General features: G+C 39.0%; 1 protein-coding gene across 8 annotated transcripts in view; it reads right to left on the bottom strand.

Moving 5' to 3' along the window:
• LOC133541663 (heparan sulfate glucosamine 3-O-sulfotransferase 6-like) overlaps positions 1 to 13,526 on the bottom strand; it is a 97,584-nt gene that overhangs the window by 45,452 nt on the left and 38,606 nt on the right. The gene's annotated exons all lie outside the window — the stretch shown is intronic.

The raw sequence follows: 13,526 nt of genomic DNA, 5'->3' as shown, positions 1-13,526 counted from the left end.
CACAGGGCCAACACAGATAGACAGACAACATTCACACTCACATTCACACACTAGGGCCCATTTAGTGTTGCCAATCAACCTATCCCCAGGTGCATGTCTTTGGAGGTGGGAGGGGCCTATCCCCAGGTGCATGTCTTTGGAAGTGGGAGGAAGCCGGAGTACCCGGAGGGAACCCACGCAGTCACGGGGAGAACATGCAAACTCCACACAGAAAGATCCCGAGCCTGGATTTGAACCCAGGACTGCAGGACCTTCGTATTGTGAGGCAGACGCACTAACCCCTCTGCCACCGTGACTTTTAATTATTTATTTATTTGTATTTTTTTTGTACTTTTTTATACTTTGTAGCACTTTAGGATTTTAACAAATGTTAATCAACATTAAATCCATTTGAGATGGCGACTTGTCCAGGGTGTACACCGCCCTCAGCCCGATTTATTGTAGCTGAGATAGGCACCAGCGCCCCCCGCGACCCCAAAGCGGTAAAAAATGGATGGATGGAATATTATTATTATCATCATTATTATTATTATTTACCCATTTTCCTCAAATGATGTACTAAAATCATGTGTTTTTTTCTGCACATATGCAGCATCATCGACACCAAAACTTGTGAATTTGGGCTTATTTAATTAATCATACATGAAGTTGAAGGGGGATAACAAAAATTTCACCATATTTATGTGCGCCCAGATAATGTGTCTTAACAGGGCTCATAGCTCCGCCCCCCTAGCAACAGAGGACACAAAGAATTGCTATTGTGACATCTAGTGGACACTTTTAAAACAGTAGTTTGTTTCATTCAAAAATACCAGCTTATTTTTAAACATAGCAAACTCATCTCACGTGCCGGAAAAAACACGTTCGACACCCCTGTTCTACCTCAATAAACAGTACAGGCGGTGGTTTATACGCTTGCTGTGATGCAAGTGTAAAAAGAAGTGAACTTCTGTAAAATATGACTTCCTTATATATTTATACATTAAATTAAAATAACACTACTCCCTGGGCATGGAGTTAAATCACTGCCATACAAGTGTAAAAAGATGCTCACTGAGGTGAAGTTTCAGCGACTTTTATGCACAAATAAACACCAAAACCAGTAAAGTTGTCACGTTGTGTAAATGGTAAATAAAAACAGAATACAATGATTTGCAAATCCTTTTCAACTTATATTCAATTGAATAGACTGCAAAGACAAATTATATTACTTTCCAACTGGTATTTTTTATTCTTTTTTGTGCAAATATTAGCTCATTTGTAATTTGATGCCTGCAACACGTTTCAAAAAGCTGGCACAAGTGGCAAAAAAGACTGAGAAATTTGAGGAATGCTCATCAAACACTTATTTGGAACATCACACAGGTGAACAGTCTCATTGGGAAAAGGTGGGGGCCATGATTTGGTATAAAAGCAGCTTCCCGGAAATGCTCAGTCAGTCACAAACAAGGTCACCACTTTGTCCACAAATGCGTGAACAAATCGTCCAACAGTTTAAGAACAACATTTCTCAACCAGTTATTGCAAGAAATTTAGGGATTTCACCATCTAAGGTCTGTAATATCATCAAAAGGTTCAGAGAATCTGGAGAAATCACTGCACGTAACATCGAAAGGCCGTGACTTTTGATCCCTCAGGCGGTACTGCATCAAAAAGCGACATCGGTGTGTAAAGGATATCACCACATGGGCTCAGGAACACTTCAGAAAACCACTGTCAGTGACTACAGTTCATCGCTACATCTGTAAGTGCCAGTTAAAACTCAACTATGCAAAGCGCAAGCCATTTATCAACAACACCCAGAAACGCTGCCGGCTTCACTGGGCCCGAGCTCATCTAAGATGGACTGATGCAAAGTGGAAAAGTGTTCCGTGGTCTGACGAGTCCACATTTCAAATTGTTTTTGGAAACTGTGGACGTGGTGTCCTCCGGAACAAAGAGGAAAAGAAACATTTGGTTTTGTTCTAGGTCCTAAATTTAAAAGCCAGCATCAATGATGGTATGGGGGTGTATTAGTGCCCAAGGCATGGGTAACTTACACACCTGTGAAGGCACCATTAGTGCTGAAAAGTACATACAGCTTTTGGAGCAACATATGTGGCATCCAAGCAATGTTATCATGGACGCCCCTGCTTATTTCAGCAAGACAATGCCAAGCCACGTGTTACAACAGCGTGGCTTCATAGTAAAAGAGTGCGGGTACTAAACTGGCCTGCCTATAGTCCAGACCTGTCTCCCATTGAAAATTCAGTCGAAATGAACCACAAACGCTAGGAAAGTTACAACAATGATATACAACTTTGCCGCCAGTTAATAATGATAGCAGCCACCTTGCATATTAGAAGGAAACAGAATGACTTTCAAATAGGTCACAGAGTCAGGAAAAGTAGGGTTAGGTTAGTGGAATAGAATATGGAGATAGTCCCTCCCATCACTTATGATGACCAAGGCTGCCTAAATGCACAAGCTTACCTGGGCTGAACTAACCCAATCAGGGGCCCCCACCCAATTAGGGCCCCCCCATTTTGACGGTGGAATGCAATGATTGGTGTTTATAGCTGTCAATCTCTCTTTCAGCTGCATTGTTGTTTTTCCTACTGCTTATCGATCCATCAATCAAAGTTTTCTTTTATAGCCCTTAATCATAAATGTGTCATCGGGCTAACCCAGGTCGCTGGTGTGAGAGGTGAGCGTGCTGACTACTGAGCTAAAAGCCCTCGCACAGATGTGCATGCGTACCATGGCGAAGGAAATGTGTTCATGAACGTAATTATTTTTATAATAATTTTTTTTAATTTTTTTGCTGTTCTGTTGTGTTTTTAAACAGTTGTTTGTCCCCAAAACCCCCTCAGCCCCTAGGCCTCCCCTTACGTTAAGGCGGGTCAAATGATAACCACCACCTTTCTTAACAGAAATAAAACAAAGTTGCAGTAATACAATATCACCTTTAATTTCCCCTCGGGGATTAATAAAGTACTTCTGATTGCTGGTGAACACTCCTACCACCAGTTGTTAATTATAACCACCACCCCCGCGTGACCAAAATAAACACAGAGACATGAAAAAAAAAGTCATACCAGCAGGAAAGTTGCAATAATACTCTTGGGAATATCTTGTTGATCGAGCCTCCCTTACAGGTATTGATGATAACCACCACCTTGCATAACGGCAATAAACGGAATGACTGGGAATAAAGTCTGGAAAGTTGCAGTAATACAATGCAACTTTTTTCCAAGTTATTTATCATAACTCTACTTTGCATTAAAAAAGAAAACAGAAAGACTCAAAATAAGACATAAAATCAGGAAAGTTGCAGTAACGCTCTTGCGACTATCTTGTTAATCGTGCCTCCCTTACAGTTATTGATGGTAACCACCACCTTGCATAACAGAAATAAACAGAATGACTCTGTATTAAGTCAGGAAAGTTGCAGTAATACAATGCAACTTTGTAGGTGATCCCGCCCTCTTCCAAGGTATTAATCATAATCACCACCTAGCATTAAAGAAAAATTAAACCGAAAGACTCAAAATAAGACATAAAATCAGGAAAGTTGCAATCAAACGATGCAATTATCTGGTTGATTGCTCCACCCGCCAGTTAATTACAACCACCACCTTGCATAACAGAAATAAACAGAACGACTCGGAATGTTGCAGTGATTCTGTGCAACTTTGTCAATGATCGCTCTTCCCACCACCTTTCATAACGGAAATAATCAGAATGACTCGAAATAAAGTCAGGAAAGTTGCAGTAATACAATGCAACTTTGTGGGTAATCCCGGCCTCTTCCAAGTTATAGATCATAACCACCACCTAGCTTTAAAGAAAAATTAAACCGAAAGACTCAAAATAAGACATAAAATCAGGAAAGTTGCAATAAAACGATGCAATTATCTGGTTGATTGCTCCACCCGCCAGTTGATGATAACCACCACCCTGCATAACAGAAATAAACAGAATGACTCGAAATAAAGTCAGGAAAGTTTCAGTAATACAATGCAACTTTGTAGGTGATCCCACCCTGTTCCAAGTTATTAATCATAATCACCAACTGGCATTGAAAAAAATTAAACAGAAAGACTCAAAATAAGACATAAAATCAGGAAAGTTGCAATCAAACGATACAATTATCTGGTTGATTGCTCCACCCGCCAGTTAATTACAACCACCACCTTGCATAATGGCAATAAACAGAACGACTCGGAATGTTGCAGTGATTCTGTGCAACTTTGTCAATGATCGCTCTTCCCACCAGTTATAACCACCACCTTTCATAACGGAAATAATCAGAATGACTCGAAATAAAGTCAGGAAAGTTGCAGTAATACAATGCAACTTTGCAGGTAATCCCGGCCTCTTCCAAATTATTTATCATAATCACCACGTAGCAATAAACAAAAATTTAACAGAAGGACTCAAAATAAGACAAAAAAATCAGGAAAGTTGCAATCAAACGATACAATTATCTGGTTGATTGCTCCACCCGCCAGTTAATGATAACCACCACCTTGCATAACAGAAATAAACAGAATGACTCGAAATAAAGTCAGGAAAGTTTCTGTAATACAATGCAACTTTGTAGGTGATCCCGCCCTGTTCCAAGTTATTCATCATAATCACCACGTAGCAATAAACAAACATTTAACAGAAGGACTCAAAATAAGACAAAAAAATCAGGAAAGTTGCAATCAAACGATACAATTATCTGGTTGATTGCTCCACCCGCCAGTTAATGATAACCACCACCTTGCATAACAGAAATGAAAAGAATGACTCGAAATAAAGTCAGGAAAGTTTCAGTAATACAATGCAACTTTGTAGGTGATCCCGCCCTCTTCCAAGTTATTAATCATAATCACCAACTAGCATTTAAAAAAAATAAACAGAAAGACTCAAAATAAGACAAAAAAATTAGGAAAGTTGCAATAAAAGGAAGCCGTTTTCTGGTTGATTGCTCCACCCGCCAGTTAATGATAACCACCACCTTGCATAATTGAAATAAACAGAACGACTCGGAATGTTGCAGTGTTTCCGTGCAACTTTGTCAGTGATCGCTCTTTCCACCAGTTATAACCACCACCTTGCATAATTGAAATAAACAGAATGTCTCGAAATAAAGTCAGAAAAGTTGCAGTAATACAATGAAACTTTGTAGGGAATCCCGCCCTCTTCCAAGTTATTAAACATAATCACCACCTTGCATTAAAAAAGCAAACAGAAAGACTCAAAACAAGACATAAAATCAGGAGAGTTGCAATAAAACGATGCAATTGTCTGGTCGATTGCTCCACCCACCAGTTGATTATAGCCACCACCTTGCACAACAGAAATAAACAGCAACCCCTGCGACCTCGAAAGGGACAAGCAGTAGAAAATGGATGTGTGGATGGACTCCAAATAATGTCAGGAAAGTTGCAGTAATACAATGCAACTTTGTAGATAATCCCGCCCTCTTCCAAGTTATAGATCATAACCACCACTTTGCATTACAAAAGCAAACAGAAAGACTCAAAACAAGACATAAAATCAGGAAAGTTGCAATAAAATGATACAATTATCTGGTCGGTTGCTCCACCCGCCGCCAGTTAATGATAGCCACCACCTTGCATAATAGAAATAAGCAACTTGGAATGTTGCAGTAATACTATGCAACTTTGCTCTTCCCACCAGTAATAACCACCACCTTGCCTACTAAAAATAAACAAAGACTCAAAATAAACCACCAAGTCAAAGCCACAGAGTTCTTGCCAGTTAATAATTGCCCCCTTTGCATAGAATAAATTAAGAGAATGCCCCAGATTAGGCCAAAAAAGAGTAAATCCCCAGTATGGGCAGAATATGCAACATAAATGTGATTGCTTCATTCGCCAGGTATTAATGATAACTGCTCCTTTACAACAAATAAATCAATATGATGGTTACAAATATTCAGGAAAGGTGCAACAACACACGGTCGTATCATGAAGTGATGGCAATTGTAAATGGGTCAAATTTTGCAGAACAGTGCAAGCCAGGGCTCAGCAACCTTTTTGAAAGCAAGAGCTACTTCTTGGGTACTGATTAATGCCAAGGGCTACCAGTTTGATACACACTTAAATAAATTGCCAGAAATAGCCAATTTGCTCAATTTACCTTTAATAAATAAATCTATTTATATATTTAAAAAAATTGGTATTTCTGTCTGTCATTCCGCCGTACATTTTTTTCCTTTTTAAGGAAGGTTTTTTTGTAGAGAATAAATGATGAAAAAAACACTTAATTGAACGGTTTAAGAGAGGAGAAAACAGGGAAAAAAATGTAAATACAATTTTGAAATATAGTCTACCTTCAATTTCGACACTTTAAAATTCAAAATTCAACCGAAAAAAAGAAAAGAAAAACTAGCTAATTCGAATCTTTTTGAAAATATAAAAAAATAATTCATGGAACGTCATTACTAATTTTTCCTGATTAACATTAATTTTCGTATTTTGATGACATGTTTCAAATAGGTTACAATCCAATCTGCACTTTGTTAAAATATATAACAAATTGGACCAAGCTATATTTCTAACAAAGACAAATCATTATTTCTTGTAGATTTTCCAGAACAAATATGTTGAAATAAATTCAAAAGACTTTGAAAAAAGATTTAAATTTGATTCTAAAGATTTTCTAGATTCGCCAGAATAATTTTTGGGAATTTTAATTATAAGTTTGAAGAAATATTTCACTAATATTCTTTGTCGAAAAAACATTAGCTAAAATGAAGAATTAAATTAAAATGTATTTATTCTTCTTTACAATAAAAAAAATAAATTTACTTGAACATTGATTTAAATTGTCAGGAAAGAAGAGGAAGGAATTTAAAAGGCTGCGATGAGGTGGCGACTTGTCCAGGGTGTACCCCGCCTTACGCCCGATTGTAGCTGAGATAGGCGCCAGCGCCCCCCGCGACCCCGAAAGGGAATAAGCGGTAGAAAATGGATGGATGGATGGAATTTAAAAGGTAAAAAGTTATATGTGTTTAAAACTCCTAAAATCATTTTTAAGGTTGTATTTTTTCTCTAAAATTGTCTTTCTGAAAGTTTAAAGAAGCAAAGTAAAAAAATAAATGAATTTATTTAAACAAGTGAAGACCAAGTCTTTAAAATATTTTCTTGGATTTTCACATTCTATTTGAGTTTTGTCTCTTTTAGAATTAAAAATGTCCAGCAAAGCGAGACCAGCTTGCTAGTAAAAATATACAATTTTAAAAATAGAAGCAGCTCACTGGTAAGTGCTGCTATTTGAGCTATTTTTAGAACAGGCCAGCGGGCGACTCATCTGGTCTTTACGGGCGACCTGGTGCCCGCGGGCACCGCGTTGGTGATCGCTGTAAGCTTTAAAGCAGGGGTGCCCACACTTTTTCTGCAGGCGAGCTACTTTTCAATTGACCAACTCGAGGGGATCTACCTCATTTATATATATCATTTATATTTATTTATTTATGAAAGAGACATTTTTGTAAACAAGTTAAATGTGTTTAATGATAATACAAGCATGTGTAACACATATAATGTCTTTCTTTCACAAAGACAAGAATATAAGTTGGTGTATTACCTGATTCTGATGACTTGCATTGATTGGAATCAGACAGTAATGATGATAACGCCCACATTTTCAAATGGAGGAGAAAAAAAGTGGTCCTTTCTGTACAATACCACATGAAAGTGGTTGCTTTTTGGCATCTAATTCATCCAGCTTCCATACACTTTACAAGAAAAACATTGGCGGCAAATTCCGTAGCTTGCTTGATTGACATTCACGGCACCCGAGGGTCTTGTGAGATGACGCTGGCTGCTGCCAGTTCATTATTATGAAAAAATGACAGAGAGGAAGGCCAGAAACACTTTTTATTTCAACAGACTTTCGCGCCGTCCCTTCCGTCAAAACTCTAAAGGCCGACTGCACATTTCCTATCTTCACAATAAAAGCCCTGCTTCATGCTGCCTGCGCTAACAAAATAAGAGTCTCGGAAAGCTGGCGTGCACATGACTTGTGCACGCCAGCTTTCTGAGGGATCGCTTGTGCACGCCAGTTTTCCGAGACTCTGTATTTAGTTAGCGCAGGCAGCATGAAGCAGGGCTTTTATTGTGAAGATAGGAAATGTGCAGTCGGCCTTTAGAGTTTTGACGGAAGGTACGGCGCGAAAGTCTGTTGAAATAAAAAGTGTTTCTGGCCTTCCTCTCGGTCATATTTTCATAATAATGATCTTGCAGCAGCCAGCGTCATCTCACAAGACCCTCCGGTACCGTGAATGTCATTTAAGTGACGTCTTGGTGAAGATTGATGATCACTCATTTTTAGGTCTATTTTTTTTTAAAGCCTGGCTGGAGATCGACTGACACACCCCCCGCGATCGACGTAATGGGCACCCCTGCTTTTAAGAATCAAACCCTGACCTCCAAAGGGAATAAGACTTCTGTGAAAAACGATCCTGAAACGAGGCGGGACAATACCGCCACTTTAGTCCTATCAGAGATCAGAGTGTTGAGGTCTTTATGGGAGCGGAGGATCCATCCCGCATCTCTGCAGGTTTCAAGTGTCCTGTGGCAAAAACACTTTGAACTTGACCAAATGACCATGTGGACGGACGAGCAGGCAGAAAGTGAGAGAGAGAGGGGAAGAGATAGATAATCTGTCTGAGAAACAAGTGCTCACACACACACACACACACACACACACACACACACACACACACACACACACACACACACACACACACACACACACACACGTATTTCGTACCTTCTTGGGACCTCCGAATGAAAATGCCTACCTCTTTAGGACCAGGCTTTCTAGATATATAAAGATGTGTATTTACAACATTAATAACATATACATAATACGCAAATATAAAAAAAGCTTGTTCTGAAAAATTAGTGGGAATTTCACAAGAAAAACTTTTGGCAGTGTTATAAAAAACAATCGTCATTTTACTCAACGCAAGTCAAAAATTGACTAGAAAAAGGGAACATTTGTGCAATATTATGATAAAAGTTGGAATTTTACTCGATGGCAGACGCAATTTTACAAGAAAAGCTTAACATTTTGGCAATGTTTTTGAAAAGAGTCGTCATTTTACTCGACAAAAGTCACAATTTTATTAAAAAAACTTAAAAATTTGGGCAATATTGTAATAATAATTTGGAATTTTACTTGGCTAAACTGTGACCAAAGTCATCATTTTACTCCAAAAATGTCATCATACAAGAACCACAAAAATTTGGCAATATTGTGATGAGTCAGAATTTTAAATGACAAATGTCACCATTTCCCATTAAAAAGTAATCATTTTATATTAAAAAAGTACAATGTTGCAATATCACAGAAACAGAAAGAATATGACACATGGTTCCCAATTTTTATAAGGAAAAATTCGACACTTTGTGAGAAAATGATTTATTTTAATTCGTTTTTTTGAATTGTTTGTAATCGTTTTTTAAACTTCATTATTTTCTTGAAGTTATTACAGTAGGTCTCTGTATAAATATTTATTCTTTTATTTGTTTTTATTAATTTTAGCACATTAAAGGGGGCGCATTTAAATTTCTTACACACACTTGTTACATATGTTGGCCAGAAGGGGAACACTTTGAATTTTTACACACTTGTTATTTCATATGTTGACCAGAGGGGGAACACTTAAAAGCGACACACAGTCAATTTGAAAAAAATCTCTCCTTCTTGGGACCACCCTCATTTTGATAGATATCACCACCAAGGGTGCAATTAAGATCTCTATTTTTTGTTTTCTGTAATGTGCTGAAGGCCGATGACAAAGGAGTCCCGGACCACAGATGGCCCCTGTGTCGCACTTTGGGCAACCCAGCTGTAGAAGCTAACCTTTAATGGCCACAATAGTCTTAGCACCGTAGTGTATTTGTTCTTCCTATGGTCACATATCGGTTGTCTTATGTCAGCACTGGAATTCGTAAAAATCAGCTTATCATATATTGCTGCCTTTGTACCTGTCAATGTTTACTTTTGTATGCACATTAAAACAACAAAAAAATCCTGACTTTGGAGCAATGTTCACGGACTCCAGTATATGGCTCTCTATTAGATGCAATGGTGTTTGTATTGGGACCATGATTTATGTCCTAACTTGTTCACACCTCCTCATATGGAAGCTACTTTTCCGTGTTGATGTCTCCAGAAGTGTAGAAATACAAGAACACACACAGACACATTCTTGTATTTGTTACCTTCTTGAGACCTCCGAAAAAATGCCTACCTTTGGAGCAATGTTCACAGACTCTAGTATTTGGCTCTCTATTAGATGCAATGGTTTTCCATATTTGGGACCATGATTTATGTCCTAACTTGTTCACACCTCCTCAGACTGCTTCATCCCAAGTGCAGGACTAATAGACTCAAGAACTCCTTTGTCCCACACGCCATTGGACTGTGCAACTCCTCCCTGGGACGGGGGGCGGGGGGTATTAGGATGACAGGGGATGCAAAACATTAACAGTGCAATACGTTTTCATAACATGGTCACTACTGCCTACTTTGTCTTGTTATATTCTTATTTTACTGTTATATTGTTATTCCCATTGTTTTTGTTCTTTTTGTAATATTTCTCTATTTTGTTTCCTTTTAAACCCCCATTATTTAATTTTAACTTTTTTTTAAATTGATCTCAACTCTGTACACTGCTGCTAGAATTTTAATTTTCCTGAAGGAACTCTCCTGAAGGAATCAATAAAGTACTATCTATCTATCTATCTATCTATCTATCTATCTATATGGACGGCAGTTTTCCTTGTTGATGTCTCCAGAAGGGTAGAAATACAAGAAGACACACAAACACATTTTCTTGTATTTGTTACCTTTTTGAGACCTCCGGAAAAAAATCCTGACTTTGGAGCAATGTTCACAGACTCTAGTATTTGGCTCTCTATTAGATGCAATGGTTTTCCGTATTTGGGACCATGTTTTATGTCCTAACTTGTTCACACCTCCTCATATGGACGGCAGTTTTCCTTGTTGATGTCTCCAGAAGTGTACAAATACAAGAACACACACACATTTTTGTATTTGTTGCCTTCTTGAGACCTCCAAAAAAAATGCCTACCTTTGGAGCAATGTTCACGGACTCTAGTATTTGGCTTTCTATTAGATGCAATGATTTTCCGAATTGGGACCATGATTTATGTCCTAACTTCACCGGTCTTCATATGAACGACAATTTTCCTTGTTGATGTCTCCAGAAGTGTAGAAATACAAGAACACACACACATTCTTGCATTTGTTGCCTTCTTGAGACCTCCAAACAAAAAAAATGCGTACCTTTGGAGCAATGTTCACGGACTCTAGTATTTGGCTCTCTATTAGATGCAATGGTTTTCCGAATTGGGACCATGATTTATGTCCTAACTGTACCGGTCTTCACATGGACGGCAATTTTCCTTGTTGATGTCTCCAGAAGTGTAAAAATACAAGAACACACACACATTCTTGTATTTGTTGCCCTCTTGAGACCTCCAAAAAAATGCCTACCTTTGGAGCAATGTTCACGGACTCTAGTATTTGGCTCTCTATTAGATGCAATGGTTTTCCAAACTGGGACCATGATTTATGTCCTAACTTGTTCACACCTCCTCATATGGACGAAACTTTTCCTTGTTGATGTCTCCAGAAGGGTAGAAATACAAGAACACACACACATTTTTGTATTTGTTGCCTTCTTGAGACCTCCAAAAAAAGTGCCTACTTTTGGATCATTGTTCACAGACTTTAGTATTTGGCTCTCTATTAGATGCAATGTTTTTCCGTATTTTGGACCAAGACTTATGTCCTAACTTCACCGGTCTTCATATGGACGGCAATTTTCCTTGTTGATGTCTCCATAAGTGTAGAAATACAAGAACACACACATATTCTTGTATTTGTTGCCTTATTGAGACTTCCAGAAAAAAATCCTGACTTTGGAGCAATGTTCACGGACTGTAGTATTTGGCTCTCTATTAGATGCAATGGCTTTCCATATTTGGGACCATGTTTTATGTCCTAACTTGTTCACACTTGATGTTTCCAGAAGGGTAGAAATACCAGAACACACACACACACACACACACACACACACACACACACACACACACACACACGCCAGCCTGAGGCGGACTTCTCTTTACACTCAGATAAATGAATTTGGCAAGGTTTTCTAATTGGGATTTTACTTTATTTTTCCATTGATTTGGCTCTCTATGGTGGTTTGTAAAAAAAAAAAGAAAAAAGCCCGAGGGCAAAGCAGTAAAATGCAAAGTTACGCATCAACAAGGGTGTGATTGTGGTTCTTTTCACTAGGATGCAGACGCATCAGAAGAAAGGGGGGACAAGGAGCCCAAACAAAAGGTCTCTGTGGACAGCAGCGTGACCCTGGCAAATATAGAATAATGATATGTTTTGAAGTACGCACAGCTATTGTAAATCCATCCTGGCAAGGAGAGGAATTCACAGCTTTGGAAGTGAATGTCTCGCTGGCACCGGCTGCCAAAATGAGGTCAGGATGGCGCTCAGATCTTTTATTTGCTTTTTCCTCCACACGCTAATTGCACCATTCTGGGGTCGGACTGACGAGCGCGGGTTTAGCCAGATTAAAGAAACAAACAAAAGACGAGCGCAGTGTGTTTGCGCATGAAGCGGTGCGTTCAAGTGCGAGCTGCGCCGGATCGACTTTCTGGTCCCCGCAGGTGCGCCGCGCCGCCTCTGATCCGGCTTCCCCTTCGGCCCGAGCTTTGAACACGTGTCAGCCATTATGGCAAATTACAAAATCCTGTGTGGGGGGCGGGAGGGGGGAAGAAAAAAAAAAAACGCCGCTCTCATTTTGTCATTTCCATTTGCAATAACCACAAGATTACTCCGGGAGAATCCTTAAAGCCGCCATGAATGATCTATGGAAACCACCACACCGTTTTGTGAGGCGCTGCTACACTTTTCCCTTCATAGACATTCACGGCAGCATCAGCATGGAGGAGTGAGCCTGCACCGCTACACCAACCCACCCTAGATTGGATGAATTGGTCAATTAGGGTGTCTTGTCCATGCAGTGTCTTTACAAACGTGAGTAAGCCTCTCACATTTTAGCCAGCGTTTTACAAACCCCGTTTCCATATGAGTTGGGAAATTGAGTTAGATGTAAATATAAACAGAATACAATGATTTGCAAATCCTTTTCAACCCATATTCAGTTGAATGCACTACAAAGACAACATATTTGATGTTCAAACTCAAATAATAACTTTGAATTTCATGGCTGCAACACGTGCCAAAGTAGTTGGGAAAGGGCATGTTCACCACTGTGTTACATCACCTTTTCTTTTAACAACACTCAATAAACGTTTGGGAACTGAGGAAACTAATTGTTGAAGCTTTGAAAGTGGAATTCTTTCCCATTCTTGTTTTATGTAGAGCTTCAGTCCTTCAACAGTCCGGGGTCTCCGCTGTCGTATTTTACACTTCATAATGCACCACACATTTTCCATGGGAGACAGGTC

This window comes from Nerophis ophidion, linkage group LG23, assembly GCF_033978795.1.
Source record: "Nerophis ophidion isolate RoL-2023_Sa linkage group LG23, RoL_Noph_v1.0, whole genome shotgun sequence".
Taxonomy (NCBI): Eukaryota; Metazoa; Chordata; class Actinopteri; order Syngnathiformes; family Syngnathidae; genus Nerophis; species Nerophis ophidion.
The sequence above is the reverse complement of the archived record's forward strand: the minus strand, read 5'-3'. Positions and strand labels throughout refer to the sequence as shown.